We start from the raw sequence: 27,030 nt of genomic DNA, 5'->3' as shown, positions 1-27,030 counted from the left end.
TCATATGGATTTATATACAACAAGAGTTAAGCCCCAAGCTTACAGTCCTAATCTGATGTTCAGACAATAAAGAAACAATAAAACTAAACTTCAGACATATGCCATTAATAAAGGGAAACCTGACATAGCAGCCAGAGGCCTGAAACTGGAGCTCTCTAGCCCACCACTCCTTGTCAATTGCAAACTTCACAGGAAGGAAGAGACAGACACCTTAAAAGTAGCATACTATTTTGGCTACTTTACTATGCAGTAGGAGGAAGGAAGAGTTTTTATCTCCTCTGGAAACAGCTCAGCCAATAGAGACTGTCACAACTCAAGCCACGAGCAGCAGCCATGACACATGGGTCTCCCAATTTCCTCTGACAGACTTTTTGCTTAAAACAGTCCTCCCAACTCCCCTTTTCTTCTATAAAAAAGCACTCCTTGAGGGGTATTATGATAAGTACACATGGTGTGGGGGGGGAACATGGGGAAGACAGTGTAGCACAGAGAGGACAAGTAGTGACTGTGGCATCTTATTTCACTGATGGACAGTGACTTCAATGGGGTAAGGGGGGGGGCTCTATACTATGGGTGAATGTAGCAACCACATTGTTTTTCATGTGAAACCTTCATAGAGTGTATATCAATGATAACTTTATAAAAAATAAAAACAAAACAAAACAAAGAGCACTCCTCTCCTTCCTTCTGTGGACCATAGCTTGCTGGTTCTGAATTGCAATTCTATGCTCTTCCTGAGTAAACATATTTTTGTTGGTAAAATAACTGACAGTTTTATTTTTAAGTTTAACATCATTTTCATTGATGTTAAGATAGTTTTCTTTAAAATACTGGAGTACACATTGTAAAAAATAAAGAAAATACAGAGAAATAATTGGGTAAAAACAGAATATTGGTTCTCTGAAGTTGAAAGGGCAGAAAGAACCTGTCCAGCTTCTCTCATTTATACCTTGGTTAATATTTTCTGTAGGGCCCATTAGGGAGAATAAACTACAGACAGTAGGTTAAGTTCCCAAAAGAGACACTGCACGTCAAAACAATGTGAAGTTGATTTTTTTCCCAGAAAAAGAATGAAATTAGTAGGGGTTATGTTTTTAATCAAGAGCTTGAGGTCTTAACATTTATATTTAGAAATATTTATTCTAAAGTCTTATGTTTTACATATGTCTCTTATAAGCAGCATAAATCGGATTTTTAAGTCCAGTCTGACAATCTGTCTTTTAACTATTTATATCATTTACTTTTAATGTGATTTACTGGCATAAGTTGATTTGTATCTAGTATCTTTGCACTTTATATCTGTTGTTTCTTTATTCCACTCCTATCCTTAGAATCACCCTGGGTGCTTTAAAATCAATAAGAAATCCTGATTTAATTGATGTAGGATGGAGTCTGGCATTAGGATTTTTAGAAGTCCCCCAAGTGAATATATTATATAGCCAAACTTGAAAAGTGGTTTTAGAATTTTCCTTTTAAATTTTAAAAATTCCATTGTTTTTTTCATATTGCTGATTTTAAAGTTCTATTTCTATTCCTTTAACAAAATGTTTACTCAACTACTGATTAATTTTAGCCATCTCCCAGACCAGACAAATGCTTGAGAACATATAAATTCTATTAATTATACGGCTTATAATAAGCCTTTTTGTGTATTCTGTTTTATGAATTTTCATCTAGATTCACCAACAGAGTTACTAGTTTTTTTGGTTCTTATTCCTCCTTTTGCCTGAGATTTTCCCTCTGGGATCATTTTCCTTCTGCTTGAAATATATCTTTAGAATCTAGTAATGGTTTGTGCTCTCACATTCTTTCATCTCCTTCTGCAACTCCAATAAGAAGTTAGACTTTCTTACTTACCATGTCTTTAAACATTTAAATTTTTTTCTATATTGAATTTTGTCTATATGTGGCTAAATTCTGGATAATTTCATTTAATCTGTTTCGCTGTTAAATAATTTCCTCTTCAATTCATGCCATACACTGAGTTATTCTAATTATTTTAGTTTTCATCTCTAGAATTTAATCTTTTAATTTTTGCTTTTCAAATGGCTAGTAAGTCCTTAAAGTTTCTAGTTCCTGCAGAAATTTTCAAGCAATTCTTTTTTAAGAAAAAAGTTTATTTTATAAATTGTGACTTGTAATTCTAGTATCTGATGCTGTCTTCTGGCTTTATATCCTGGTCACTTATTTCCATACATGCTTAGTAATTATTTTTTACTCTATCAGTGAAATATAAAAACCATAGTTAAAATTTGCCTATTTGGACAGATGCTCTCAGGGCAAAAGCAGCTCTGTGCTCTCCTCTCAGTTTACCTGCCAGAATTTGCATTTTCGCCTTATCAGCTCTTTCACATTTCTAAAAACACTTATCTAACAATAAAAAAAAAAAAAACTGCAAGAGATTTTTGAGAAATTTGAGAGATTTTTTTTAAGTTTATTTAAATAAGTAGAAGTACTGTTTCATTATTGTCCACTGATACAGAAGTACTATATTATGTGAATACATTAGGTGTGCTAAGGGCAAAATAGGCTCTAATCTATTAAAGAATTGGAAGTTTCTTCATCAAAAAAGGCTAGAGAGTCAAATTTGAGTGATCTTAACTGACGGCCTTTACTTATGTATTAACGTGCAATACATGTAACAGGAATTTAACTTTAGAGTCAATTCATTAAATTATTAAAAAAGTAGACACTACATCACAGTGCTACTTGTAATAACACAAAATAAGAGGAACTACCTGGATATACAGGTTCATTGCTCCTAAATGTTTTCAAATATTAGTTTCTCTGCAAGAGGTAACTGTGACTTTAATTAATGTACTTGCTGAATTCCCGTGAATATTTACATGATCCAAATTTTGAATGACCATGAATTCTGAAAAAAAGAATCTACCATCATACAACCAGGTGTACTTTATTCCTCTAGTCAGAGATTCTTAAATATTTTTGGACCATAAGCCCCTTCAGCAGTCTGGTCAAGTATATGGATTCCTTTTCAAACTAATGCTTTTAAATGAATTAACTGAATTACAAAGGAATATACTGAAATCATATACTGAAATCCAATTCTCAAAATATTATTTAAAAAGCTGGTATGGTAGCATATTCTTCTTTAATAACACATTAAATAATAAGGATCTAACAGCAAATCTAATAACTATAATTTCAAAGTAGTGATGAGAATAAGTAATCTGAGATATATACAATAACTAGGATGCCTAAATACCTGATTTTTGTAGGTGACAAAATCAGAGATAGGTTCATTTTACTTAGTTGAATGACTAAAATGACTTTGAGTTACCCAATTTTCTCATTTTCATCACTAAATTTTTTCTGCAAGAGAAAAACAATTCTTTCATATCAGTACTCTATGCAAAGCTATCCTAGTCTATCTCAGATTTACCCTTAACAAATTCTTACAGGATTAGTAATCACACAGTCCAAAGATGATTTTTATTGATAAAGACTAAATCCAGACACCAATATTTCTGTATTTGAAGCACCAATACTTAAAATTCAACAATTACTAAATTTATGCAAATTCTCATAGTATATATTGACTTGGTGGAAAAGCCCTTTGTATTTGTAAGTTAAATGGTGGTTAAATACCTGGAATTCAAAAATAAAGTAAGGAAAAATCATTTAACAAAAGAAATACTTAAATGGTATAATAGGATCTTGATTTTTTCCTAATGGTACCAACTGAACTATTCTTCCTCATTGTGGTTGAAGGATCTGGGAATTCTAGTATCTTGGCATTTAAACCATATTTCGGAGTACCTTTCACTCACAGAATACGAAACAAAAAAATATCTGTCAGGTCACGTGTTCTAATATTTGGTGTGTAAGTATGGGGCTATCAATCTGAAAACTCAAGTTCTAAATTCAGAAATAAGATTAGATTTTAGAAGGTAATTTTTAAAAGATTATATTAAATAGCTATAATCATATAGTTAAGACTGTTTAATCATAATCTTAAAAGTCATTAATTTGACATTATGTATCTAAGCAGAATTTCAAATTTTCTATGAAAAAATCCAAGTACCTTTAGCATCATTTAAAAATAAACAGCTTTAAAATCTATACATGTTGATTATCTGATAAATATTTATCAAATAATCTATTGTATCTGTCTACTTTTAAGAGCTTGAGCTATTAAAGAGAGTTCTGACATCCAAGGAATTCACCAGTAAAGATGACACACATGCAAATATAGAACATGAAAACAACTCAATGACTGAACAGTAGAGGAGTATATATATAAAATGTTATAGGAATAGAAGAACAATGGTGGGAGAGAAGGGAAACCCATAGCTGGGACCTGCAGATTAGCAGGCTTTTCCCAGGAGAAAAGAGGAAGGGGAGAGTGCAGTAAAAAAGGGGAAGACAGTTGAGGTGGGTGACTGTCATTCCACTCAGAAAGCATAATGTGTAAAAGTATATGTTTCCAAGTATGTGTAGACTTTCCATAGAATCTCTGAAACTCATAAAGCACCCTTTGAAATGTGGCCCAGCTACTGTTTTTAATATATTGTAGTTAATTTTTTAAGGCCAGAGGGCCATTTTTTGTCTTTAACATTGTTTTAAAACTCACTTTGATTTCCAAAAACAAGCAAGTAAACAAAACAGCCTCTAATCATATTTCCTAGAAAATAAAGAAGAAAGTATTATCTGAAATGGCTCTTTCCTTGATTTATCTACCACTCATATCTCATATCTAACTCAACTACCATGAATAAGCACATATATGTATGTAACAATGTTACAAACTGACTTATATGTTTTAATATAACAATCACAATGTCCTTTCCCCAAAGAGATAGAAAAGTTACTAAAATGTGAATAATAATAGCACCTTCCTTATAGTGTTGTTAGGTTAAATGAGTTAACTATACATTATAAATGGAGAAAAGAAATAACAATTATCAAAAGTCTGGTACAGTAAAAAGGCTCCGAAGACAGATAATAGAACTCTATCTTTACTCATGCTTCACTACTAAATGACCTTAGAAATTTTACTTACCTTTGTGTCTGTTTCCTCAACTGTAAAATGAAAGGGTTGGATCAGATGACTTCCAAAGACTATTCTAAAATTTTAGATCAGTTCTTGACAGAATAAAAAACTACTCTCTTGCCAAATTCAAACCAGTCTATATAACAACTTTCAGCTAGAAATAATGAAATGATTAAAATTAAGACTTATTTGGAAAAAAAATTACCTAGTGAATTTTCTTTATGGCCAAATTTCATAAGAATCTATTCTGATTGTTAATATGTATCTAATAGTAATAAAGCTCCAAGGGGCTCCTTTTTCAATATGCCATACACAGAATAAAAACTGGTGTAATTATGGCACTGTCATATCCAGTGATAATGAGCCAAAGTCTTTAACTGCCTCAATATGAAGACACAATGAAGAGGGACTCTGTGGGGACCTCTCTCTAAGGCTTTCTCCTACTAGGTCTTCATCTTTTTCAGTAACAAATTTCTTTGAATATCTGATGAAATCTTACAGCCTTTTCCTTGTAGAAAGCAATGCACATGTGACACACAAATCACATTTTGATACAACTAGGGGTAGTTCACAGATTCTGCTTGGGCCAGCTGAATTTCCATGCATAAGCGGTGATGATAAAGACATGAGTTTACAAAATCACTTCCTTGGTCTGATTTAATTGCAAGGAACAGAAAATTAAACTAACTTAAGCAAAATGCAGATTTACTTTAAATATTAAAAGATATCTCTCAAGGAATTCAAATTTTAAAAGCAAAATTGGTCTTCATGGGAACAGAAAAGTTGCCAAGCAGATCTCTCTTAGCAGAAAGCTGCCTCAGGTGCCTACATAAAATTTCTGGACTTCAGTGACTAAAACAGATACAGTCCTGTATCCCTGGACTATATTATTGAAGTATAATTATTTTTACTTCAGTTTACTTAGTATTTATATACATCATCAGAATACAAGCTAGGAATTTTAAGTAATATTTGCGATTCTATCTCTGAATTCATGTTTAGCACTCTTTGTCAGGATACGCTCTTTAAACTCCCTTCCAAGACATCTGTAACCCTAAGACAGCCCTTCCTCAGTTTATCCTTTTCATGTTTCATCCCTCTTCCCATAGCAACGTCTGGCTTACCACAGCCTATCATTTTCTACTAAAACATCTCTCTAAAAACTAATACCAAATTCAACTACAATAGACAATTTACCACCATTAAGAATGTTCAAAAGGAATGTAGTATAGGTATTGTAACTCCATTAAATAGTTTTATTAAATTTTGTGGTTTATGGCAGCATTGTTAGAATATATCTGTTCTCAGGAGACTACTCTGGGGCATTTTATCACATTGTTCTAAATGTGCACTAAGCTGTATGTAAGTCCTATATTTGAAAGTCATTTACTGACATGGAAAATATGATTCTGAAAAAAACTGAGCAATAAATAAGTAATAAGAATCTGTCATTATATCTTATGAGAAACAAAAAGGAATGGCTGAATTTATTAATGTTGGTAGGGCAAATATCTGGAAAAAATTAGTTCTAATAAAGAAAATCTAAATAATAGAAAGCAAATGACAACTAAGTGAAATGTTAAGATTGGTTCCTTTTTTTTAGCACATATACAGTACCTCTCTTCATTTATATTTTGTAAAGTGATAAAACACTGATTTGAAAACAGTTTGGCTAAAAAGTTTGTTATGATTCCTTCCCATTTTAACGCATCTTCAAATTGTTAAGTTGCAATCCTCAGTAAATTTTCACTTTTAGTACCTTTAAGACAAATTTATGCACAGAATATTAAAATTGTATTTGGAAACATTTAAAAAACTGTAAGAATTCATGGTCTTTAGCTTCATTTTTTCTTTTTTATACAATAGAAAAGTTTTAAGAAAAAATTAAGAAAAATGTATATATAAAAACATCCAGGCTATTCAATTGGCAACTTTCTATTTAAATTTCCTATGCTGTTTTCCCTCAATGTTATCTTTGGTTTCTTTTCCAAAACAGTTATATTATAAGACCACATTTCTTTACTCTCTCTTCCTCAATTCCCATCCTGCTGTTTAAGTGGCTTAATAAGTAAATACAGAATTTTACTTCCTACATAATTTTCTGTCTGGAATGCTGCCAGTGTGCACAACAGCATCTTGAACTTTTCAAGACATATTAAGAGGAAGCTGTAAACACTAAGTATATTTTTTTGCTCATTACATAAAATAACCTGGCAATATTTACCCAAGTATGCAGTTTAAACAGTGATTTTCCCAAAGTACTCTCTACAGAACTGTAGGTGTTTTCTAAATTCTAAGGGCCAACAAAAACAGATATAGGAGATAATGGAAGGCTACAACTTCTATATCCATTGACCAGAACATAAATGTTTCCTCTGAAGAAAAGGTTCTATAGTTAAAAGGGTCAAAATCAATGATCTAGCCCTTATTATTCCTGCTGGTTTGAAAGAGGGCAAGAGGAAAAACAAATTTTCATCTCATATCTTTTAAAGGTTGGGGAGAGAAAAAGAAAATGTATTTTTGAGAGTCAGTACGTAAACAGCACTGTCACTCCTTGAACTTATGATAGTCAAATACATTTTCTGAATTTTTCTAAAGCCAACTTTTAGGTCTGACAGATGACAAGTGTGTTAAAATCATTACAAGATGCCTTGAAGCACATAAAAACATTAGTTCCAACTTTCCTCTTGTCTCCATCATTTCTTCAAGGAAAAGCAGAAAAAGTTAAAAAAGACAACTTCTGACACTGATCAGAATCTCACTTATTTAGCAATTCATTCTTAACACTTTTCATATAATACATTTCACTTCTATATGTATCTCAAATCCCTGAATTTCTGACTGCTAAAGATTACTGACTTTGATGGCAATGCCTAGCAGCCAGACACTTCCACTCCACATTTTGGCAAGAAAGAACAAAAAATATTTTGCAGGGAGATTAAGTATGCTGATTAAAAGTAAATTACGGGCTAAATAAAATCTGCTTTAAGTAGTGGAAGTCAAGTAAAAGAGAAGACAAATGTTGGCTCATGGAGTTAATTATTTAGGGACATTTTTTTCCTAAAGTGCATTTCATCAAATAGTCTTGCAAGATGCTATTTTTGTTAACAGGTCAGTGAATGTGGGAAACATATTACTTTTTTGAAGAACTACAGGCATGTAATCACATGGTAGCTCTATAATTAAGAAACTCAATTTAATTCTTTTAGTTCAGTGTTTTCCAAGATTACTTTTGTTGACAAACTCTTTTTGATTACTTTACAGAACTTCTCTGGGAATCTTTGAGATCAGGATACGGGAATAGAAGCTGTATAACAAAGGCATGGATATCTAGTTTCTAAGAAGGCACCTGAAGAAAAAAATGGAGAGGATAAGCCAGAAATTCCATATATACAGATTAGAGAGAGGTATAAAGAATTAATGAAGAGATCTCAGCAGTGACTTCACCGGAATGCCCAGACTCTTGCTCTTATGGACATTCTTTGTGCTGCTATCTTAGTGATCATTACCATACAGCAATGGCCACATCAGTGTCTTTGATTTAGAGAAAAGGTACCCCTCCTTCAAATAAAAAATATATTAAGTTAGTTTATTACTGCACAAACTAAATAACTGAATGCAAGGCTCAGCCTGGCTTTGCCCAGAGAGGGTTTCCAGAACACATGAGAAGCAACCTGGCTATGCAAATATGTGGGTCACGTACCCAAACCCTGAAGTGCACCCATTGCTAGGAATCTATTACAATCTCTATGGCACCTGCAAGATTAGCTTTCCAGTGTCAGAGTGGGAAGGGAACAAATACCACATCTCCAAGAACAGCAAGTGGGCAAGGGAGGTGACCCCTGAGATGCCCAGTATGGCTGAGATTACAAAGGCAATGTTGTGACAGTTTGAATAGTGCTTTATGAATGATTGTATTGTTTTTTGCTGCTCCAATCTAGGCCAGGAGGCAAGACCACAACCCATTCTTCTTTGAGTTAGTATGCCTACCATGTGAATGGCTCCTCCTCGGATACGGTGAGCTTTCATGGTACAATATACAATCTGAATACTATTTGTAGCAACCTTTTATAACTTTTTGTAAAACAAAACAAATATTTAGCAGAACACTGAAATATTCACACCCTTTAACTTGCACTCTCATTATAAATTTTATCTTAAGGATAACATGACAGAAGATATCAAACATGAACTTGATACATACACTTTCCCAGGTTTTCAAAATTTTTTCTACCCTTGAGAACAAGTATTCAATCAAGAGTTAATCCATAGCAGTACAAAGATCTTGGGAGAAATAGGTTTTTCCTCTTCAATGGTTATTAAAGCAAATAAAAGCTTAGAAGCTCAGTGAGAAGGGAGACAATGTCATTCTGACATACTTGACTACACTCACATTTATAGCTTACAAATTCTGTGCTGTGACCTCTATGACTGCTGGCTTAGATAAAAATTAACACAGGTAACAATACTTCTTTGAAGTTTAAAAACCACTTCTTTGGAAAACTAAAGCGGGAAAAGAATCCAGCTGGCTAAGGTTCTTCAACAACTTAATGTATTTCAAAGGTTTCCACCTGAGGGTGACCTTTTATCTCTGGTCAAGTTCTTAAGGCCATCCTCTTAATTTAAAATATTCTCCAGAAAAAAAGCAATTATGCTCAAACTTTCTGTATCAGCCTGTTCAATTGTTTTTATATTTTTCACAGATTTTAATTTGTACTGACTACTTATCATGTGTCAAGTATTCCATAGGTGTCGAGTATACAGTGATAAGGAAAAGTTATTACTCTTAAATTTACACAGCAGGAATATAGTTTAGGTAATTACTATATATATATATAAAATGTCAAGAATTATTTTCATGTCTTTGAATAAGTAGAGCTGAAGTGAGTAGAAGCATATATAATATAATATAAAGTACTACATGAGGACTACCACTTCAAAAAGAATCATGAATATGATTTAAGAATTGTATATATACTTTTCTATTGGCTATTATCAGTGTAATGCATATATGAAGCATAATATATATATATATATATATATGTAATATAGTACATAATGTGTTATTCAATTTGTTGCACGGGCACATTTTGGAATTCTGTGCAATACCGTGACTAAAGAAGCCAGCTTTAACTTTGGTAGATCCACAGATAGGGAGGGAGTCTCCCTGTTTCTCCCTGAAGCAGGGAATGGGTCAGAGCCAGAGACAAAGGGAATGAGCTCCAGTGGCTGCAACTGCTGCCTGGTGACACAGAAGAGGTGAGGGAGGGAGAGGGCTGAAAGCCAAGAAGGCTGCTTATTGATTAAGTTTCAGCTCCTATTGTGTCTCTTTAGAAGCTTATCATAAACTTCATGGTAGAAAGTTTAAGAAGCCAAAGACTATTCTTCACCACAGGTCTCAAACCTATATATTATATTATGTCCAGGCCTGAGAACCAGATCTCAGAAGAGTTTTACATTTCCTTTCTGTTTTATAATTAATAGCTGTCTTCAAACTTACCCAAAGTTTTCTTTTTTTCCTTCCCTATTAACCATACCTTCAAACAATGTTACAGCTATACTTTCTCGAAAGAATGAAACTGTAAGCAAAGTAGTTAACTGTTAACACCAGATGAAGTTATTTAAAAAACTGTAGTTCATGTAGTTCATGTTTTCCCCTATATATGCTATTGTCAGTTTCACCATTTAATGCACTAACCATTATGTTATATAAGTAACTGGAAAATTAAAATAATGCCAGTAATAAGGACCTTAGTTTTATTGGTCTTAGTACAACTAGACAAAGATAAGATTCATCAAGCCAGCTTAAACCAGTGAATTGTCAAACCTCTCAATTTCATACTCACTGGACATGTAATTGAGAAGTTAAAATTAAACTGTGTACTCAATCTTATAATTATGCATGTTAAAGATATAACTATTAAATAATTATTAAAGAACATGTCTGAGACACTAGAAATATACTGTTACTGTTTATAAAGCATGGGGTAAAATTAAATTTTTTTTATCTCTTAAGAGAATGGGAATAAAAGACCTCTTCTAACTGTCCAACTTTATATGAATCTGACTCCTTTACACATTTTTCAGGAATTCTTTATGTATGAAGAGGAACTACCTGTACACAAAGAGGTTACAGTGTCTACAGGTCCAATACTACTTAGTACACTAAGAGTCTAAGTGAAATTAATCTGCTCCATTTTTCTTTTCCTTGCTACTATACTATGATATGCATGTATCAAAGTGTTTTTGAATAATAGCCCTGGATGGGTAAAACATAAAACATGGCATAAGGATTCTGAAAGCACAAAATTTTTCTTTCCTGCACTTACTTAAGAACTATATTTAAATTAAGTTAAAATGCAAGTAAATCAGTTTGATTACTGAATATTAATATTTAAAAGCAAAATATGGAAAATAATGGCTTTGCTCTAAGAACACCTTACACTTACAAACTTGCATTTACTATTAAGCAACCAAGAATAACAGATACAGAAATATAAGTAAAAGAATTAAATGAAAATTAGGTCATCTAGTACTTTTACATCACTTGTCTCCTTTAGTATTATGTGAATTAAAAAAAATTTACCCTTCCTTTTCCGTTTTCCATGTTACCTAGCACAGGGAATGAGAAATATGGTAGCACTAGCAAGTATGATTTCTTTTGAATGACTGAAAAAAACCTGACTATATGTTCTGGTTACTGGGTCCATTTGATATTTCACCCTATTGGTCATTAGTTTTTCTGTTTTCAATTACACATTTTCAGACTGAATGTCTGTTTTTATTCCAATAGTCTCTACCTTTTCTTTCTGCTTGTTCTTAGCCATGAAAAAAAATTACGCAGTTTTTATTGCTGGGGAAAAATGAAGTCACTTGATAGGTCATGATATCCATTTATTTATCTCTTTTGTACAGTCTTTAAATCTAAGTTTTCTTACTGTACATTTCTAACTGAGCTATGGTCATATTAGGAGTTTTGCGTTTCATAGGAAGGACCATCATATATAGTTCAAAGTCAGACACTTCTGAAAATAAAAGGCAGCACTATTAACAAGCATAAACAAGCACTTACACAAACCAGACAAGCCATGACATATGGCCACCCTACCTACAGGCAGAGTCACAAAATAAAAATCATAGTATAAATGGATGCTTAAGTATTACACCAGTTAAAATCTGTCTTAAAGGACTTTCCCTTTTAATAACTAGTATGATATATCATGTCTTGGTTAGAAATATCCAATTATATATATACATTTTTATTTTCAAATCCTTGATTTTTTTAAAAAATTAAAGTATCATTGATAAAACAATCTTATGAAGGTTTCAAATGAGCACCATTGTGGTTACTACATTCACCCATACTATCAAGTCCCCTCCCACACCCCATTGCAGTCACTGTCCATTAGCATAGTAAGCTGCTACAGAGTCACTACTTGTCTTCTGTGCTATGATGCCTTCCCTGTAACCCCACTCCTCTACATTATGCATGCTCATCACAATGCCCTTTAATCCCCTTCTCCCTACCTCACCACTTACCCACACCACCCCCTTGCATTTGGAAACCACTAGTCCCTTCTTGGAGTCCTTGAGTCTGCTGCTGTTTTGTTCCTTCAGTTTTGCTTCATTGTTATACTCCACAAATGAGTGAAATCATTTGGTACTTGTCTTCCTCTACCTGGCTTATTTCACTGAGCATAATTCCCTCTCTGTCTCCATCCATGTTGTTGCAAATGGTAGGATCTGTTATCTTAATGGCTCAATAATATTCCATTTGTGTACATACCACATCTTCATTATCCATTCATCTACTGATGGACATGTAGGTTGCCTCCATGTCTTGGCTATTGTTAGTAGTGCTGTGATAAACATAGGGGTGCATATGTCTTTTTCAAACTGGGCTCCTGCATTCTTAGGGTAAATTCTAGGAGTAGAATTCCTGGGTCACATGGTATTTCTATTTTTAGTTTTTTGAGGCACCTCTATATTGCTTCCCACAAAGGTTGAACTAATTTACATTCACACCAGCAGTGTAGACGGGTTCCCCTTTATCTGCCAGTATTTGTTGTTCCTTGTCTTTTGAATGTTGGCCATCCTAACTGGTGTGAGGTGGTATCTCATTGTGGTTTTAATTTGAATTTCCCTGATAATTAGTGCTGTGGAACATCTTTTCATGTGCCTGTTGGCCATCTGAATTTCTTTTTTGGAGAAGTGTCTGTTCAGATCCTCTGCCATTTTTAAGTGAGTTGTTTGCTTTTTGGGTGTTGAGGCCTGTGAGCCCTTATATATTTTGGATGTTAACCCCTTATTGGATATGTCATTTATGAATATATTCTTCCATACTGTAGGATGCATTTTTTTCCTACTGATGGTATCCTTTGCTGTCAAGAAGCTTTTTAGTTTAAGTCCCATTTGTTCATTTTTGCTTTTGTTTCCCTTGCCTGAGGAGATATGTTCATGAAAAAATTGCTCATGTTTATATTCAATAGAGTTTCGCCTATGTTTTCTTCTAAGAGTTTTATGGTTTCATGACTTACATTCAGGTCTTTGATCCATTTTGAGTTTAATTTTGTATATGGAGTAATCCAATTTCATTCTCTTACATGTAGCTGTCCAGTTTTACCAACACCAGTTGTTGATAAGGCTGTCAACTCTCCATTGTATACCATGGCTCTTTTATAATGTATTAATTGGCCACTTATTTGTGGGTTAATATCTGGACTCTCTATTCCATTGATCAATGGGTCTGTTCTTGTGCCAGTACCAAATTGTCTTGTTTACTGTGGCTTTGTAGTAGAGCTTGAAGTTGTTCCTTCTAAGGATTGTTTTGGCTATTTAGGGTCTTTTATTTCTTTGTGTTGTTTGATTGCCATGGTTAGGACCTCCAGTACTATACTGAATAAAAGTGGAGAGAGTGCATCTTTGTCTTGTTCCTGATCTTAAGAGAAAAAGCTTTCAGTTTTTTGCTGTTAAGTATCTAGTTGGATGTGGGTTTGTCATATATGGCCTTTATTATGTTGAGGTATTACCCTCAATACCCATTTTGTTCAGAGTTTTTATCATGAATGGATGTTGAATTTTGTCGAATGCTTTATCAGCATCTATGGAAATGATCATGTGATTTTGTCCTCCTTTTTGTTGATGTGGTGGATGATGTTGATGGATTTTCAAATGTTGTACCATCCTTGCCTCCCTGAAATAAATCCCACTTGATCATGATGGATGATCTTTTTGATGTAGTTGTGAATTCGGTTTGCTAATATTCTGTTGAGGACTTTTACATCTATGTTCCTCAGGGATATTGGTCTGTAGTTTTCTTTTGTGTGTGGTCTTTACCTGGTTTAGGTATTAGAGTGATGCTGGCCTAATAGAATGAGTTTGGAAGTATTCCCTCCTCTTCTGCTTTTTGGAAAACTTAAAGGAGGATGGTATTAGATCTTCTCTAAATGTTTGATAAAATTCAAGGGTGAAGCCATCTGGTCCAGGGGTTTTGTTCTTAGGTAGTTTTTTGATTACCAGTTCAATTTTGTTGCTGATAATTGGTCTGTTCAGATTTTCTGTTTCTTCCTGGGTCAGTCTTCGAAGGTTGTATTTTTCTAGAAAGTTGTCCATTTCTTCTAGGTTACCAAATTTGTTAGCATATATTTATAGTATTCTCTAACAATTCTTTATTTCTGAGGGATCTGCAGTCATTTTTCAGTTTTTTTTTCTGATTCTGCTTTATGTGTGTACACTCTTTTGTTCTTGATAAGTCTGGCTATTGGTTTATCTAATTTGTTTATTTTCTTGAAGAACCAGCTCCTGGTTTCACTGATTCTATTGTTTTATTCTTCTCAATTTTATTTACTTCTGCTCTAATCTTTACTTCTGCTCTTTCTACTGACTTTGGGCCTCATTTGTTCTTCTTTTTTTAGTTTCATTAATTGTGAGTTTAGACTGTTCATTTGGAATTGTTCTTCTTTCTTGAGGCAGGCCTGTAATGCAATATACTTCCCTCTTAGAATGGCCTTTGTTGCATTGCACAGATCTTGGGGGTGTTGAGTTGTTGTTTTCATTTGTCTCCATAATTGCTTGATCTCTGTTTTTATTTGGTCATTGATCCATTGATTATTTAGGAGCATATTGTTAAGCCTCCATGTGTTTGTGGGCTTTTTTGTTTTTTGTGCATAATTTATTTCTAGTTTCATATCATTGTGGTCTGAGAAGCTGGCTGGTACAATTTCAATCCTTCTGAATTCACTGAGGCTCTTTTTGTGACCTAGTATGTGATCTATTCTGGGAAATATTCCATGTGCACTTGAGAAGAATGTTTATCCTGCTGCTTCTGGATGGAGTGTTCTGTAGATGTCTGTTAGGTCCATCTGTTTTAATGTGTTTTTTCAGTGCCTCTGTCTCCTTACTTACTTTTCTGTCTGGTTGATCTGTCCTTTAGAGTGACTAGTGTGTTGAAATCTCCTAAAATGAAGGCATTGCATTGTACTTCCCCCTTTAATTCTGTTAGTATTTGTTTCACATATTTGGGTATTCCTACTTATTTGGATGGATAGATGTTTTAATGGTTATATATTTGTGCTGGACTGACCCCTTTATCATTATATAATGTCCTTCTTTATCTCTTACTTTCTTTTTTTTTGAAGTCTACTTTGATACAAGTACTGCAACTCCTGCTTTTTTCTCCCTGTTATTTTCATGAAATATGTTTTTCCATTCCTTCACTTTTAGTCTGTGCATGTCTTTGGGTTTGAAATGAGTCTCTTGTAGGCAGCACACAGATGGATCTTGTTTTTTTAACTATTCTGTAACTCTATGTCTTTTGATTGGTGCATTCAGACCATATACATTTAGGGTGATTATCGACAGATGTGTACTTATCACCACTGCAGGCTTTAGATTCGTGGTCACTAAAGGTTCAAGGGCAGTTTCTTTACTAACAGTCTAACTTAACTCAGTTGCTATTTCAAACACAATCTAAATGTTTTTTTCTTCTCCCTTCTTTTTCTTCCTCCACCACTCTTTATATATTAGGTGTCATATTCTGTACTCTTTGTGTATCCCTTGATTGACTTTGTAGGTAGCTGATTTAAGTTTGCCTTTGTTTAGTACTTCATTGGTGTACTTCCTTTACTGTGGTTTTATTTTCTCTGGTGACATTTAAGCCTTAGCTTAGACACTTCCATCTACAGCAGTCCCTGTAAAATACACTGTAGAGATGGTCTGTGGGAGGCAAATTACCTCAACTTTTACTTATCTGGAAATTGTTTTATCTCTGCTTCAAGTTTAAATGTTAATCTTTCTGGGGAGAGTATTTTTGGTTCAAGGCCCTTCTGTTTCATTGCATTAAACATATCATGCCACTCCCTTCTGGCCTCTAAGGTTTCTGCTGAGAAATCTGATGATAGACTGATGGGTTTTCCTTTGTATGTGATCTTTTTCTCTCTCTGGCTGCTCTAATACTCTGTCCTTGTTCTTGATCTTGGCCATTTTAATTTTATATGTCTTGGTGTTGTCTTCCTTGGGTCCCTTGTGTTGAGAGATCTGTGCACTTTCATGGCCTGAGAGACTATTTTCCTTCCCCAGATTGGTGAAGTTTTCAGCAATGTTTCCCTCAAAGGAACTTTCTATCCTATTTTTTCTCTCTTTTTCTGGGACATCTATAATGTGAATATTGTTCCATTTGGATTGGTCACACAGTTTTCTCAATATTCTTTCATTCCTAGAGATCCTTTTTTCACTCTGTGCCTCAGCTTCTTTGTATTCCTGTTCTCTAATTTCTATTTTATTTACCATCTCCTCTACCTCATCTAATCTGCTTTGAAATCCTTCCACTGTATGTTTCATTTCAGATATATTTTTCAAAGTTTCTATGTCTTTTTTGAAGTCCTCCCTGAAATCTTGAATATTTTTCTATAGCTCAGTGAGCATGTTTATGAATTTTATTTTGAAATCTTTATCAAGATTATTGATTTCATTTTCATTTAGCCTACTTTGTGGTGTTTGCAGGATTTTGGTTTGTACCAGATTATTTTGCTGTTTCATATTTCTAATGATCACTATGGAATAATAACTTTCTGCAGGTGATGCCCTCTAGTGCCCAGAAGGTCTATTCTCTGGAGCTGCCTTGCACCTGCAGAGATGGTGGAGTTGCAGGTGATTGGCACCAGTGCCTGCTGAGAGGAAAGTACTCTCTTCATACTTTCTGACTTCACTACCAAGGCCAGTGGTCCGAGCATGTAGGGAGGAGCCTGTGTGTTACACCCTTGTAGTTGCTGTAGGTGGGGCCACCCTCTGGCTTGCCTGGTGTGATGGCAGGGGCAGCAGGTTCACAAACTGGTGCTGGCCAGTAGGAAGGAGCAGCAGGCTGTGTATCACAGTTGGGGGCATTGGCATTGCATTGCCAGCCAGGGTTATGCAGTGCCTGAAGCTCCTGAAAGTTCCTAACCTAAGTGCACCATGATAATTTTTCCATCTGTCCTTTCTCCTGAGGAGCAAACTCTGTGTAATCCTTGCCCCTTTTGCAGCTCTATCACTACTGGAAAGTCTTTTAAAGTGCCCACCTTTCTTTTGTTCTGCAGAGGCCAGTTCTGGGAATCTCAGTCTCCCTAAGTATTCTGCCTGTCTTTGCTTTCTAACCTCTCTAACCTCCAGCATACCATGTAATGTGGGTTCATGCTCCCAAAGCAGATCTCCAGGGGTGGGTGTTTAGCAGTTTTGGGCTTCTATTCTCTTCCTGCTCTACTTTTCTTCCTCCTGCCTGTGAGCTGGGTGGGGGGAGAGCTTGAGTCCTGCCGGATCATGGCTTTGCTACTTTATGCTTTTCCAGGAGGTCTTCTCTTTCCCCCATATGCAGGCCATCTGTTGCAGTCTTCTTTCTGGTCTCTTTCAGGATTAGTTGTATTTGATGTATTTTCATATTATATGTGGTTTTTGGGAGGAGGTTTCTGCCTCACTTCTCATGTCACCATCTTTTCTTCTTTGATTCTTTTTAAAGGTGGTTGTAATACATTTGAATCAGCTTCTCTCTGTGACCAACTATATTTAATATATTCTACCTTGAAATGTACTTTAATCTAAAACCTCTAAAAATTAGTGTTGTATGTATAGCATAAATAGTAGAAATCTGCATAGTACTATCTTTAACCATGACAGTTATCACATCAGTATTTTTATTTTTATATAAAAATACTGTGATAAGGAATGAGTTATTTATCAAAATGCAAGTGATTTAAGGGAAAAAAGGCAAAGAAAACATTAAGTACTATCAGTCTCCAACACGCCATCTAAAATTAGTAATGTTTTCTGAGGTTCAATATCAAGAAACATGTTATCCTAATTAAGAGGCTTTGAGCATAATCAGTGATTTTTTTTTAAGTGAAAGAAAAAAAAATGTTCCAGAAAGACTTAACTACAAAGAAGGGGGGAATAATAACAGGCCCTTCAAGTATTTCTTTTGAGAAATACTAAATAGGAGATTATTATTAAGAAAATGATCCTCCTGGGGATAACAAGGTGATGATTAAAGTTGCAGACTAATAACACAATTTACTGTGTAACCTACCTAATATATATACATTTTCTGTTCCTTAGCTTTAGCCACATGGTACTCTCCACCGTCTAATTTTGTTAAGGGTGTTGTATTAGCATTAAAAATAAATTCAGTTAAATTCTTATGGAGGTGATTCAAGATAATAAAAGATTCACTCTATAGACTTACATGTACAAAATAAAATGTGTGTTGTAGTCACTTGGGTAGAACTCCTTATCTGAATTTCCTTAAAGATACTCTAACTTAACCTTTCCAATTGCTATCACACTTCTCTTAAGAATATCATTACTCTCTAAACCTCCAAAGAGGTTTAATAATAATCTGTAGTGTGATTATTCTTTTGAACTCAGGTTCACTGTAGCTTCCTCATCATTCCTTTCATATGTAAGCATTCCCTAAAGTTCCATAATTAAGATTTCTTCCTTCTTTCCTTCTCTTTCTACTCTACCATCTTTCTTGAGGCTGATTCAGGTTATATTCTGTATACCCAGATATCATGTAGTTTCACCAGTCAAAATAGCTCACAAAAATGCAGATGAAATATCTCTATATACATTTTCTGGTTTTTTGAACTAATTTGTTAGCTCCAGACTCATTTTCAACAATATGCAAGACAGTAGTCAATACATGCTTGCTGAATTCATTAATTTAACAGGTTTTTAATGGAGGCCTAGTTATGTGCTGGCATTATGCTAGATGTTAAGTTTCCCACAAGGCAAATGTGGATCTTATCTTCACAGAGTTTAGTGTGGTCTAAGAGAAAAGACAAACCATAAACAACCTAAGGGAAATACAGTATGTCAGAGGAGGGGCTGTCAAAATTTCTGCTCAAAATCCCTTTGTACTCTTAAAAATTACTGAAGACCCCAAAGAACTTTTGCTTTTATGGGTTGTATCTATCTATCTATATATATCTATAAACTATATTTATAAAACATAGCAAAAAATCATATACAACTATTAATAACTTTTTTAGTAAGTATATCTTCCCCAAAATTTTGTGAGAAGAGTGGCTTTGTTTTGTTTTTTATTTTCTTGAAATCTCTGAATAGAAAATAGCTAATCATTCTGCTTTCATACTTTATTGTAGTATGTGACAGAAATAGTTTTTGTGTTCTTCCCATTTCATCCCATGGCATATTAAAAAGACTATTACTCAAGGGTTAAATTTAATGAAGCCTATAATTTTTATTGCTTCATCAATGAAAATCAAGTGAAAATGGTTTTTTTCTTTGAAAGCCTGGTGAAGAATACAATGACTATTAATAAATATGGTGCCACTGCCTTGATTTGTGCTAAAGTGCCAGAAATTTTACCATAGCTTTTTAACTATCAGTACAAATGGCAAAATAGTAAAAAGGTAAATAATCTTAGTATTAACATGGAAATACTTTGAAATTTGCAGACCTCCCCAAGAAAGCCTTACAGAAACCTAGAATTACATGGACCATACTGTGAGATGTGCTGTGTTAGGGGGAGTATGTAGCCTTGTTGATTACACCAGGTCTAGAAGTAAAGGAAGTTGTTCCTGAGAAAACTGAATGTTTAAGACTGTATGTAAGGATTAACATGAAATTATCTAGGTGAAGGGAATGTATTATGGATTGTGAGAGAATGTTCTAGACAGAAGGAAAATCATTAAACAGAAGCTAGAATTTTCTATGACTAAAAAGATCAATATTACTCAGTAATATAGTTAAAAAGAAAAGGTACTGAGAAGGGAGGGAGACAAACAGCAGTCAAGAATGATATTTTTATATTGAGCTTGGATTTTACCTCAAGGGCAAAGAAAATCACTGAAGTTTTAAGTAAGAGAATCAGCATTAACAGGTTTGTAGTTCAGAAGAAATTCTCAGTATGAACTGTGGAGAACTGACTGGAACAAGACTGGAAATAGGAGACTGAGAGGTGAAGATAGAGGGAAGTAGACTGAAGCAATATTGAGAAATTAGAACTGATAGGAGGGTTTAGATAGAGGAAGGAGTGTCAAGGCAAGAATAAATCTTCAAAGTGTCTGGCTTGGGCTAAATACGCATTCAAGGCACAGGGAACACTAGAAGAGGAATAGATTTGGGCAGTTCAGAGCATAGGAAAGGGGTGAAAATTAGCTCATTCATCCTATCTTGCAGGCACAAAAGCAAATAGAGATGTCTAGTAAGCAGCTAGATATACAGAGGTCAGGTTGGAGGTGTGAAATGGAGCTTCAGATTTGGAATCACCAGCATATACATGGTAACCAAAGCTATGGGAGTGAATTAAGTTACCAAGGGAGGACAGGCAGTGTGAAGAACAGAGAACCCAGGACCTATTTAAGAGACAGGGAGAGAAAGGGAATGCACTGCTATTAGAAAAGGACAAGTTAATAGACTAACAAAAGGCATGTTTTCATAGTACATGGATTAAGATGAAGGCTGATTTGATTTTGTAAAGATAACAATGCAGGATGAAGAGAAGAATATGGACAAAGTTGACTGTTAATAACCCCTAAATGGTAATTTAGAAGACTGCTTAGTACCATTATGACTCATAAAACAGGTGATAGTACATGCTCTGCCACCCCATAAAATGAAAAACATTGATATTTGTTTCAGGAAGGACTTTAGGCTTTAAGTTATTCATTCCAAAATAGAAATTTGTTACTTGAAACACTATAAAGACTCTATCCTTAATTATCTTTCTATAATTTTGCATATAAACAACTAGCTTTACATTTTTATTAGATCAAATTAGATTCAGTTACAGTTACTAAAGTAATAAACAACTTTAGATAGTAAATCTTTAACAGTAAAGGACACAGTAAACATACCTTAAGAATCTTAAAAACTGAGGTCATCATAATTTTTTTGGAATGCTTTAAATCTTACTAAGGAAGCACAGTTACTTTAAGAATCTCTCCAGACACAATTTTTGGGTAGAAAATATTTTGTAGTCATCATTTTCTTTTATATAGAGTTAGACTACAGAAGTTCCAATCATGGCATTCTTCTCACAATCATTTACTAACTGACCTGTTACCCAAATGATGTTTTGAACCTATATCACTACTTTCATTCTCAACATCTAGGATTTTATGTCATTACCTGAAAGCTCAGTGCTTGGGGCTGTTATACATAGTTCTTCCCATTTTTAAAAATAGGTATAAGACTTTACAGTATTATTTTGTTTTTATGAAGGAGAGGAAACTCAAAAATGTTAGGTATTTCCAGAAGGATATTTTCTGAGCCAATGTTAAAATTGGGAAAGAAACTCTTGACTTTTTAGAAATGATCAAATAATAAGCATGTATTATTTACATTCAGCTTATTCATAATCTTCAATATGTGTATTTTAAACCAAAAAAAAACCTGTGGAGGAAAACTTTACATTTTCAAATTGGTTAATACACACTCTTTCTGTAGAAATAGCTTAATTACAATATACATGGCTTTAACTGGGACTTAATATCTTCATAATAAGAATAAAACTCCATATCTGAGATTTGTAAACATCATTTTGTCATATTAACATTTCAGTAAAATAAATGAAAAATTTTACTTTTGGAGACAAATTTATATTTATATACACATACTTTCACATGTAATTCATTTCAAACTAAAAGCAAAACTACTGAAACACTTAAGACATTTAACTTCTTCCTTTACCACTGTAATATCTTTTACTTACTGGAAAAATTTCAACATTAAAAAAAAACAAAGAAAATAAAAAGAATGCTAAAACCAAATAGAAATCAACTACTGCTAAATAAACTTAAAAAAAAAGATAAAGAGCACTAAAATGGTATACAAAATCACTATTATGAACTGAACTCCCCAAACTGTCATTAATATGTCTGATTAGGTCCTCTTTTATTAGACATTACCTATCATCATATATTATATTCCCTCTCACACACTTCGTAAGAATATGTCCAACATCTTATGATGTAAGGAAGAATGGAGATAAAGCCTACATAGAAAGACTCTGGATTGGCAGTGACCACCTAATAGTCTTCATTGTCTTTCCTTTTATTCAATGCCACCATCTTTTCCTTCTTCCTTTTCTCCACCAATCGACAAGCCTCAAGTACATAATGATAAAAACATGACTCTGTTGTCTTAAGTATGTCCTTCTTTCCTTTCCTGCCATCCATGAAGCATGTGTCAAGCCCCTACTCCAATACTTATCAAGTAATATCCTGAGTACTTAAGAGCTCATACAAATTGATGAACACTTAAGATCCCATTATTTAAGTAAGCAAATGACATGAACAGACAATTCTCAAAAAAAAAAAGGGTTAGAGGATAAAGAAATGATCCCATTCATAGTCCTGGCTTAGCTGCCAAGAAACAAGAGTCAAAACTGTGGTCCTATTTACAGCAAGAGTAATGGAGACAAAGGGCAAATGAGTTTCTACTCTCATGCTGATTAATTGGTAATGACATTTTAGAGTGTTGTGTGAAAAGGTCAGCAGGACCTCTGAACCCGAAATCTGTCTAAATGGGTGTGACCCTTGGGTAGGCTGCCATTAGGGATGATGGTGAGGCCCCAATGGCTGCAGCGGTATTGGATAAAGCTTCACTCAGGAACCTCCTATATGTGGGACTTCCAAGCGGGGAGCCCCTAGTGGGGAACTGGTCTAGGGTAAAGCACCTCTTAGATGGGTGGGGCCTTCCCCAGAATTGGGGAAGAGTGGAGACACAGGAAGCTGCAGAATTAGCCCTCTGTCAGACAGAGGACTGCTTACAGGCCCTGGGTGGCTGTGTAGCAGCTGGCTTTGTAGGATCTCTTTTCATCCAGATAGTGGAATGTGTTATTGAGGAGAGAGAGATTACTGAGGGGAGAGAGAGGGTTACTGAGGAGAGAGACACACTTCAGCATTGCTTGCAGAAGCTGGGCAATGACCTATGGGACGCCCTTAAGGAAGAGAGACAGTTTTTGAAAAGACGGGTCACGCTCCTGGAAAATTCCTTAGCAGCAGCAAGGTGGGGAGGCAGTAGGAGAGTCCACATTGCAGAAGGTTGTGGGGGAGGGGGAGGAAAGAGCAGTGCCTTCAGCTCAGGAGATGGTGGAGGTGGCTTTGGGAGAGGATGAGGGGGTGGGGCCGAGGGCCAATCTGTTGCCAAGACCACTGCCCCAGGCACCAACCTCTCCCATATTAAAGGCCCACCTGGTTATAATTAAGAAAGTAAAAACACAACCACAGGCTCTTGAGGTGTAGGAGTCACCCCTCCCCCAGTTGTGGAGGGAGTGCTCCACCTCTATACCCAGGATGAGCTGGTGGACATGAGCTTTTGGTATTGGCAGAAGCCATCAGAACCTCTGTCTACATGGCTTTAACATCTCTGGGATATGGAGGTGGGAAACATTGTTATGTTGGGTTCTGAAATGAGTAGACTGGTTTCCCTGATGACGCACCCTTCTCTGTCACACCTTTGCAGTTGCAAAGTGCCCGTCACACCTTAGGGAATCAGGTGCTTCTGGACTGGCTGACAACAGCCATCAGGGCAGTTTAGCCTAATCAGGGTGATTTACCATACTTACCCACTAGCTGGGAAACATATGCAGAGCTCCAATAGGTGTTGTGAGCAACTGGGCATGAAAAATATCATCTATAATATGGACCTCCAGGGCCCTATGAGGAGTTGTTCACAGTAGGAATGAGAAATCTAGTGCTCCATACAGCTCCCCTATCTCTCTTTGGATCCCTAGTGACTATTCTTGCCCCCAACATAGGGCAACCCATAAGTGAGGCTATTCGTATTTCAGCAGATCTGGGGCAGTGGAAACAATAAGACCCTGGAAGGAAGTATTTAGGCTATGACTGAAATGAGAGGTTCAAAAGGCCCTGTGAAGGTCTCGAGGATCCAGATGTGGGTTGATTTGATAAAAGCTGGGGTAATGAAAAGAAAAACTTGATGGGCAGCCCAATAGGATCCTATTAGAACTGTGGCACCAATTAAAGCCAGAGCAGCAGTTCCAGTCACTGAGGTCCAGGACACAGAAGCCAGAGGCAAAGCCTCATGTCTGGCCTGTGTCCCTTTAAGACTTCCTGGGAGATAGTACTCAGGCTCCGCCTGGGCCCTCATCCCCACAGGACTACAATTGGGTGTTGTGGTTCGACTGAGGGGAGGGGCAAGGCCCACACCTTAGGAGACGTGGTGGACTACAGGCCATATGATTTATTAGTCCCCAGTTAATGTGCAGTGTGTCCTGGCCCTCCAGGGGGCTTTCCAGGGACCTCCTTGCCCTCTACCCCCACCGTTTGCAGAGTGGTGCTGAGTGGAAGAAGCCCAAATCCCCTTGGGAACAGGGCATCAAATACTGTGATTTTATGCTCATGTCTGATTACCTTACAGATAAATATGGCATTTTTGCAAGAGGTTTTGGGTCTTGTAAACTACTGGTGTTTATTCTGCACTTGGCACAAATTCTGAAGCCCTTATGCCATTTGGTACCAAAGGGTATCAGGTGGGGCTGTCATGAAACATATGCATTGGTCTCCGCTGCTGCAAAATGGACAGTCAAGGCCATGAAGGTATTGAGTGAGACAGACCCATCAGGGATCTGTGAGCTGGATGTCCATGTGACTGAAGATGACTGTAAGCTGTGGCCTCAGCAATGCCTTGTAGACCATTTGCCTTTCACAGTGGCCCAGGAGCATTGGCTAGCAGCATAGCTTGCCTCAGGCAGAAGACAATATAGGCTGCAGCCTGTCAGTGGGGCCTGCCTTTGACCTTTGAAGAGGTCATCAGAGGCCTGTCAGAAGTGTACTGTGTGACTGAGTTCCACAGCAACCTGGAGACTATGTGGCCTTGGACATTTCAACACATGGACCAACAACAGTTGGCTCTTCTGGCACCTTGGGGACAAGGCCTGGAAGTTGGTCTCCTTTGTGTTCCTGGAGTAACAGCAGAGTGGCCCCCAAAGATGACAGTAGTGTAATCAAAAGGCCGGAAGTTAAGAGCATCTTACTGGGGAGTTTTGTCTTACCACTATGGCCAGTGCATGTGCCTCCCATAGCCCTACATACAGAGCCATCAGTAACCCCCAAAGGGAGAGGAGTGAAAGTCTGGTATACTAGACCATAATGAGATCCCATTCCTAACACTGTCCTATCACAGAACCACTCTCTTGCATGTATCCTACCTGATGAGCAAGATTTGTCTACACTGGTGTCATTAAAACATGTATACAGTTATTTTCTTCTACAGTCCTTATGGCCTGGATGCACACCATGGCTGCAGCTGCTGCGTGATGATTGTTCTAAACTCCCTACCTGTTCAGCTACTGACTGCCTGTGGAATGAGCGAGCCATGGACTTTATCTGCCTAGGACTTTGAACCTAGCTAAAGCCTCCAGCTTGAGGATTATCATGATTTTATTGCTGTTGCTATTTTATGTTATCAGCCTGGTAACAATGCTCCAGTTTTCTCACATAGGGGCTAGTCCCCATGCAGAAGATGGGAAATGTGCAGATTGTAAGGTGAAATTTCTGGAGGGGTGGGCTGTGGGTAAAATTGCAGTATTTCCAGAATCTCTCACCTGGCTTTAGTTCATCTGCATATCAATAAGTGTTTCTGAGGGGTGAAGAACATTAGCCATCTACATATAAATAGGCAATTACAAGAGTGTGTGAGGGTTTATCTGGACTTGAGAGGTTGGATGGAGCTCTTCTTAAACTTTATTTCTCTCTTTGACTTATTTCAGTTTTAAAGGTATTTTGCCCCAGGATTACCCTCCCCCACCCCTTAAGTTACACTTAACTTACTGAGTTTTGTTCTTTTGTCATTTCCAAGTTTCCATTTTACCACTGATAAGTAGGATGGGGTGGCTGGGAGCTCAGATTTGGGCCTGCAAATTCCTATTGCTGGATGACCCAGATGGAACTGCAGCTGCAGGAGCCTGCCTGAAAATCTCCTTTCTTTGAGACATTCTCAGAACAATCTCACTCCATCCCATGTTCTGCAGCTCCTCCAAATCCTGGGGTAATAGGGGCTAGTTCCAATGCTGTGCAGACCCAAGCGGACATGGGATGCCAGGCGACTCTGGCTTCAGGAGTTGGCAAGTGAATGTGCCCCAGGCCAATGTGGGTAAAATTGCATTATTTCCAGAAGCCTGGACTTGTGTATCTCCATATCAATAGGTATTTCCAAGGGTGGAGACAAGTTGTCCATCTCCCTATCAATGGGTGATTTACAAGGGTGGGGGAAGGGAGAGTATATCTGGACCAAAGAGGTTTGGTGGGGTCCCTTTTTGTAGCCGGGTAGTGAGAAAGACAGGCAAGCAGAGCAGAAGTAGATGACTGCTTGTAAGCAATAAACAGGTTTCTCCCATTTTATTTCTCCCTGATTTTGGTTTCAAAGGTAATTTGCCCAGCTGGGAGAAAGATATCCCCTCCCCACCCCCAAGAACTCTCCCCCTTTTCCTCTGCACTTTCCTGTTCTCTGCTGCCTGCAAGGGAACTGTCATTTCCTGCTTCTCTTGCTTTAATGAA

The 27,030-nt window shown here is 36.2% G+C and overlaps 1 protein-coding gene across 1 annotated transcript in view; it reads right to left on the bottom strand.

The window, feature by feature from the left end:
• The window catches only part of SAMTOR (S-adenosylmethionine sensor upstream of mTORC1), a 77,546-nt gene that overhangs the window by 14,083 nt on the left and 36,433 nt on the right, over nucleotides 1-27,030 (bottom strand). The gene's annotated exons all lie outside the window — the stretch shown is intronic.

The sequence above is a fragment of the Manis javanica genome, chromosome 6 (assembly GCF_040802235.1).
Source record: "Manis javanica isolate MJ-LG chromosome 6, MJ_LKY, whole genome shotgun sequence".
Lineage (NCBI taxonomy): Eukaryota > Metazoa > Chordata > Mammalia > Pholidota > Manidae > Manis > Manis javanica.
Note: the sequence above shows the minus strand (reverse complement) of the source record. Positions and strands in the feature narration are given on the sequence as shown.